We start from the raw sequence: 7,553 nt of genomic DNA on the forward strand, positions 1-7,553 counted from the left end.
TGGGTCAAAGGTGGTGTCCCCACTGAACTTTGGTTTCTGTAAGACGAGAGTCTATAACTCCTCAGGTGAGTGTGAGAATTGAGTGAGACGTTACCAGGAAAGTGCTGGGCACTTAGTAAGTGTTTTTAAGGGGCAGTGAGCCAATCCGAGAGGAAAAGAAATGATGTTCAGGGAGAGGAAGGGAGAACACTGAAAAAGCCAGTTCCTCAGAAATACAGCTCTAGAGAGGCCCCTTTCCTGCCCCTTGGAAACATTTTCTTCCTCATCCTGTGCCCTGACTTAAACTCTGAGAGCCCCCAGGAACAAGGGCTCCTCTGGCCTCCCCTTGCCCCCGTGGCCAAGAACCCCGCTGGGCAAGAATGCCAGCCGCCCCTCTCCCCTCTCCTCCCCCGTCCCAGTGGTCAGCTTGCTCTGTGGGCACCCTGCATGGGAATCAGGAGACCTGGCGATGCCCTACCTCAGGCTGATCGCGGGATTGCTTCTCGCTGGGCCTCTGCTCCTGACAGCTCAAGCTGGCTACTCTGAGTCTGGAAGCTGCCCTGTGAGGCTGGAGCCTCCTGGGCATGGCCTCCACTCCTGCTGAATGCACAGGCACACCAGCTCCTCTAGGTTCTGGTTCCAGCTCTGCTGCAGATACTGTGACCTTAGCTGAGACCCTTCCCTCCCCTCCCTGGGCCTCTGTGTCCTCAGGTATAAAATGATGAGGGGCGTCGCATGCTCTGAGGAGGCTGAGCTCCCTGCAGATGCCTTTGAGGAAGGAGGACCTAGACCAAGGGTGGGACTCCAGGGCCCACCCACCCCTTATCTAAAGCAGGGGGGCTCTTACCTATCTATGGGGGGGGTTCAGGTTGAACACCCCTGAGTTAGACATCCTGAAAGTACCCTCCAAATCTAAGACCCTAATCTGGTTAACGGGCGCTGAGGAGTGGGGGAGGTGTGGGGCTGCCAAGCCTCTGCCTTCTGGGGTAATGGGAACTTCTTTCTCTTTGGGGGGGAAGTGGAGGACAGGCGGTAATGGGAACTTCTTGTGTTTGCATCCAAAGGCAGTAGTTCCTAGTTGGGCTTTAGGGGCAGCTGGTGTGTGGGGGTGGAGGGGAGGTACAGGCCCAGGGGGGTATCCCACTGGGGTAGGGGCTCTAGTTGTCCTCTTGACACAAAGCCCAGGGGGGGCCACATCTCTGCTGGTGCCTTTTTCTGGATGCAGCATGCCTAAATGAAATAACTGGCTATAAGACCCAGGAATACGGTGTTCATGCAAATTTATGCAAATTAAGCTGGCCTTAGGCTAGGGGCCCTGGGATGGCAGCTGGTGGGGATAGGGTGTCCCCTGTCCCTTTCACTTCTGACTTTGCCTTATGCCTCCTCCACTTCCAAGGACTTCACAGGGAGAGGCCTGGGGCTGCCTTCCCTCTGCACTGTCCTCAGGGGGCTTAGGCAGGAGACAAGCAATGATGGAAGGCCCACTGTGGGTAGGTCCCATTCTATAGGAAGGCACTAGGGGCACCAATGGGACACCAGAGAAGATTCCAGGCACAGACCCTCTGTTTCAGGATAATGTCCTCATTCCATTGAAAAGGACAGTGAGACTTAGAGAGGTGTGGTCAATTTCTCTGTCGCACAGCTGGAAGTGACAGAACTGGAATTTAGTCCAGAGCTGTCTGATCCTGATTCCATGCCCCTGAGCCATGACCATCGTCTGCAGTGCTCTGCTACCTAACAACTAACTGCCATGCCATGTGTATACATGTGGGCATGATGTGGGCATGGAGTCGCTTAAAGCTTCCAGAGCCCTGCTGTGGAACTCAGGCCCACCGAACATGGTAGCCCTGGGCCATCTCTCCATTCCGACCTGGGACCTGGCACTTGGAGGTGCCTGGTGCATGTTTCCATGAATGCATGAGAGCACATCTTTAAGGGAGGTACTGGGGCTATTTGTTGCTCTTCCCCTCAGCCGGCCTTGTCTAGGCCAGACCGCACTCTGTGGGTAGCTGGGGGTAGGGATTTGTTTCAGGAAATGAATGTTCTATTAGCCAGTCATGGGGAAAGACACTAATTCTGGGATGGGGAGTTAGGGGGCCTTAGACTCAGGCAAGGACGTCCCCGCTGGTGCTGACTGCCCAGGAGCAAGAGTTCTTGCTCACGGTGGAGTTGAGCTGCAACTTCCTTCCTCCTCCATTTCCCCTCCCCTCCTTGGTCTACTCTCCACTTCCAGGGAGTTAGAGAGGCACAGGCAGGAACTGAGTGGAGTTGTAAGGTCAGGCTGAGGTCTGTGTGAGCTGAAAGTGCTGGACTGGGGTTAAGTATAGGCTTTGAAGGATATTTTACTCAGGGTCACAGTGGGGCCGGCTCATGCAGTGGGCGGTCAGGGATCCCATTCCCTCTCCAAAGCAAGTGGGGTGTCCGTGGTCCCCAGTGGAGAGAACTGTCCACGTAGAAACATCCAAACCTGCAGAGAAGTTTAATGAGTTTATCTGAGCTAAACTGAGGACAATTACTGGGAAGCAAGATCTCAAGGGTAACAAAACGTTTTGGGAAATGGTAGCTTCACAGCTTACTTTATGCATTAGAATCGGAGAAGGAGCCCTGAGGAGGGCTGCATGAACTGTATCGGTGGTAGGTGAAGGGGTTGGGAGAATGCAAAGTGGGGAAATCTCTGGGATTGGGTGAACAGTAAAATGGAGAGACAGGTACTTCTTTCACATTGGTGGGCTCGGGCTAGTTAACAACTCACTTTTTAGAGCACACAGAGATGGTTTGTTGGGCCCACCATGCTGGTCTCCCCTGAGCTTGCCAGGTTTAGTATGTGGCCTGTTTTTCATTCACAGAGCTATGCCCACACAAGTGGACATGTGGCTGTCTCATGTAGTTATTGGTAGTGTGGTGGCCAGACCAGAGGCTGGAGGAAGGCCCTCACTTGGAGCTCTTGGAGAGAGTTTTCTGGGAAATACTCAGAAATAATGGGAGTGGGGGTGGGGCAGGTATACTCTGAGAGGCAATACCTTTCTGGGGAGGTGGTGGTAGAGGCTTGTGTTATGATTTCAGCCTGAAAAGCAAAGGCACTCTCTTTTTGGGGTCACAGGCTTTTTGGGGTCAGAGAGTCATATATCCCAGCCTGGTCTCTGGCATAGTGACTGGCCATGCACCTTGTGGGGGGACAATACCCACTGAGGCTGGTGTGACGGTGACAGAAGGAATGGCCAGAGCTGGCGGGGGTTGGAGAATCCGGCGGCAGTGCAGGGTCTCCAGCCCCAGTAGCCAAGCTTTCTACCTGCAACCTCAGAGTCCTGGGATTTCTTTGGAATTTGACTGGTTCCCCAAGTGAAATCACACACAACTTTTCACTTCCCCAGTCTTATCACAAAGGGACCAGGTACAATTCTGGGTGAAATAAGACGACAAACCCCATAGCACAAGCCCAAGTCCTTGGCAGAGGGCAAGCAGGAACCGGTGGCAGTGTGGTGAGCCTGGCTGTCAGGGTAGCACCTGGCTTCTTGCCCAAGCCAGGCAGAGGTGGGGGAGCACTTAGGCCGGGGTGGAGGCCCAGTCTGTTTCCCCGACCATTAGCGAGGCGAGCGGCTGCTAAAAAATTAACGATAGGCCTTGGTAATGCACTTTGGAGAGGAGCGTCCCCTCACGTGCTCCAATGCGTGATGCAGACTCGAGAGGTGCGTGGGAGTTGGGCAGGGCTGGCTGTCTGGTCTCTGGAAAAGAAGAGAGAGCAGAAAGACATGGAATCTGCCCCACACAGCCTTTCTCAGGAGTGTATTTGAAGCAGTGACCCTGAAGATAGGGCATCTTTTGCGTGGTTCCCACTTGACTCTCAGGTCTGGGAAGCTGTCCTTTGAGGCTCTGCCCTCTCACATTGAGGCTGTCCCATCATGGCACATGCTCTGAGGACATTCTCCAGTCAGCCCCCAAAGGCTCTTTCTTGAGACAAAAGCCTCATCTCAAACACTCCTGGTCAAAAGTCCTACATGAGTGGGGCCAGGAAAACACATTGCTGAGGGGCCTAAGGGCTGTGGTTCTCCCTCTGCCTGACACTGGTCTGCCTCACTTGCCAACTGACCATCCTGCTGCTGTCGGGCAGCTCTTATCTGCCTGGTGCTCGTTTTCACTTTCTCTAACGTCTTCTAGGGAAGGTCCTCCATACGCCCATTTCTCAGTTTAGAACACTGATCCTCTACCAGAGAAAATCGAATGAAGTCCTGTGGTAGACTATGCCTTATGAACAGTTAAGCTCAGTGCAGTGTTGAGTGCAAATCAGGCCTCAACTCTTGTTGCTGTGGGAGACGGCATCTGAATTGTGGAGTTTCTCCCAGGTTCAACGTCTCTCCTTTCAGTTGGCAAATACTCATACTGGAAAGCTTTTGTTAGGGGGTTGAATTGTCAAACGGGTATAAGTCAATGGCTTTCAAGCTGTTTCACCCTGACCCAGTACATTTATACTCAAATATAGATTATAGATTCATAGCTGAAACAGAAGTGGTAGGAGACCAACTTACCCTTATGGTATGTGATTAAATGTGACATTTTAGGTTTTATTCTACTCCACTTCATTCTTTCTTATTAAAGAAAAAGCTTGTTGACTGAACGCTCTAATAAAGCTGTAAACTAAATTTTGCAAACACTGGCTGGCTCAGGATGTGTTACCGCCTGCATGTCATGGTGGCTGTGGTGGTGTGTTGTCGCCTTCTGGGATCCATAAACTGGGGCCTCTGTGAGAAACAGATGCAAGACTGTCCCAGCTGTGTGCCCTTTTTGAGCAAGTTCCCCCGGCTGTGACTGACATCAGAGGGATCCACTCTGCACCCTCAGGGATGCCGAGCTCCCTAAAGGGCCTGGTGCTTTGGGTTTGGTCACCCTCTCTGTTCCTAGTTCCTTATCTGAGCACCAAGAAGGAAGTAGCTGATCACATCCGTGGGCCTTTCCGTCTTGGATATTCTGAGATTGTTACAAGTTGAACTTGACTTCCTGCTGGGTTAGAGGCGATAGTCACAGAGGGAAAGATCCACCACAGGCCGAGTGGGGGTGACAGCCCTTGTAGGAGATGTTGGACAAATGAAGGAAGTGGGGAAGGAATATGGTGGGGGAGAGCTGGAGAGGGGGCCGGAGGGTGTGAGGCTTCCTGTTGGTGATCCGGACACTGGGGGAAGCTTGGTAGGTACAGAGCCTTGCTGCTGAGGTCAGGTCCCATGTGGCCTGCTATGCCCCTTTGCTGGGCCTTCTCCATTCCTTCTGACGTTAGCATCCAGAATGCAGGGATGTAGAGGCCTGGCCCAAGCTGCAGTTACACACCTGTAAGTGGTGGCCTGATCCTCAGACCAACTCACCCTGCTCTTCTCAGAGCTTTTCCCCACTTAGTGGGCCATTCCATCGCTTTCATATTGGTACATGTGGATGTTTCTTCAATGAGGGGAATCATATTATTTTTAAAACATAGGCTACAATTTGAGCCACTTAGGCAAAGAGAAAGGCAGAATTCCTCAGAGGGAAGGAGGGAGAGAGAGAGAGAGAGAGAGAGAGAGAGAGAGAGAGAGAGAGAGAGAGAGAGAGAGAGAGAGAGGCTTCTTTAGGACACCACCTTTGAGTACCCATTTTGCCATGAAAGGCAAACTCTCCTCTAATCCCTCACCCAGACCTGGTACAGAGGGACCAGACACATGAGAGAGATTGCCCGGTATTTTAAATAACAGGAATTTGAATTTTGAGGCAACCTGGGAGAGAAGTGAGAGGAGCCAGAGTTCAAAGCCAAACAGAAAGAAGATCTAGAAAGAAAGGGATCCCTGAAACAATGTGGGTTATAGGACCTTCTTTCTAGAAACTGCTGTGGACATTCTGCTACTAGCAGTTGTATCTAGCCTGACATGTCAGTTATGCAGTGTTCCCAGACTTTTGCAAGCACTTGTCTCTAGCACTTGCCTTGTGTTAAAGACAAGATTCAATGAAGTAAAGTTGAAGATCTAATTGGCTTTATTAAGTATTTATGAATGGGGCAGCCTCCCTTCTAGCAACCAGAAGGGTGCCCTGAGGGATTGTATAAAGGGGAGGTTTTTAACGGGGTGGGACTAAGAGGTTAAAAGAATGGATTAATTACAATGATGATAACAGTTCTGCAGATGAACAGTGATGAACAGAAGCAATGTTGTCTTTTGCTCCTATCTGATGTCGCCCGCTGCAACAATCCCATTTCTAACCTCAAAAAGGGGGATTAGCCATTGTCCCACGAGAAACATTCAGGGGTTTGGATAACTCATATCTCATACAAACGTTCTGTTGCAGTTCAGGATTAAGTCACATTTGGAGAAGCGCAGTTTGCATGTTTGTGAGGAAATGTTTGTGGCTTATATGTAAAGCTGTAGATAATACCAGAATAGGTTATTCAGCTGTTTTAATTTTTAATTAAATTGAATATTGCACTTAGATTCACAGCAAAATTGAACAGGAAGTGCTGAGTTCCCATATACCCTGTATTTACACACCTCACTGTTGATACCCAGCCACCAGAATGGACCTTTTGTTAAAATTATGAACCTATGTTGACATCATTACTGAGACAGGTTAGTTAGCATGTTGTTAGGTAAACAGGGAGGTCCCTGGTGGAATAAACAAAAGGCAGCCATATCCTGAAATGCCAGGTTCTGGAATGTCTCCTTCACTCCAGGGCAAAGATATGAGAATGCGCCTTAAGGTTAATAAATTATCTCAAATCCCTTTTGGCTGGACAAAGGGGCAGATCTGATAGATAAGAATGGGTTGGTTAATTCCTTCAGGATGGGCAAACAAGACAAACCTGATAGACAGAATTCCATTAGAAGGTGCCAGCCCCCTCCCCCAAGCAGGCAGGGAAGGTATAAAAGTAAGAACTTTTGCCTCAGTCTCTGGGCAACTTGGTCAGGACCCCCTCTCGTTCTGAGAGCTGTAACTCTTTACTCTTTACTTTTAATAAACTATCCTCTTTTACAACTCCTTGCCTCTCCTTGGTCCGTGCTTCCATTCTTCAGTTTCACGAGACACGATCCCAGCACAAAGAAAATATCCTACATCATTACCACCCAAAGTCCATAGTTTACATTAGGGCTCATTCATGGTGGTGTGCTTTCTATGGGTTTGGACAAAGGTATTAGGAAGTGCATCCACCATTATACATGAAAGGTTCAGAATAGGTTCTCTGCCCTAAATATTACTTTTCCAAAAGTTAAAGATGGAAAATGAGTTACAAAAATGGGGGTATTGGATATTCAAATATCCAGTGAATGTCCTTTTTTTCATCAAATAGGCAGACCTTTGGAAGATTTCAAGGGCATTTCTGATGGCACTCATCTAGCTGACCTGTTGAAAGGCAGTTGGATGGACGCTCATGGATAGGAGATCAAACATCTTTCAATGTAAATAAATTTTTATAAACCAAAAAAAAAAAAAAAAGTGGGTTATTTTAGGCAAGGACACCTTCCCTTAGGGGAAGCCAGGGGGTCTTATCAGGCAGATGACATCACTAGTGCTGACCAGGGAATTCCAGGCTGATTGGTTTAAAATTCAATGGCAATTAGTTTAGG

The 7,553-nt window shown here is 49.6% G+C and overlaps 1 non-coding gene across 1 annotated transcript; it reads left to right on the plus strand.

Moving 5' to 3' along the window:
• The first annotated feature begins 6,087 nt into the window (after positions 1-6,087).
• LOC141568088 (small nucleolar RNA snR60/Z15/Z230/Z193/J17) lies at positions 6,088-6,171 on the plus strand. The gene has a single exon (XR_012491096.1). It is a non-coding gene; the product is annotated as a small nucleolar RNA snR60/Z15/Z230/Z193/J17 (small nucleolar RNA).
• The last annotated feature ends 1,382 nt before the right edge of the window (positions 6,172-7,553 follow it).

This window comes from Rhinolophus sinicus, chromosome 17 (assembly GCF_057876585.1).
Source record: "Rhinolophus sinicus isolate RSI-liver-muscle chromosome 17, RSI-T2T, whole genome shotgun sequence".
In the NCBI taxonomy this organism is placed as follows: domain Eukaryota; kingdom Metazoa; phylum Chordata; class Mammalia; order Chiroptera; family Rhinolophidae; genus Rhinolophus; species Rhinolophus sinicus.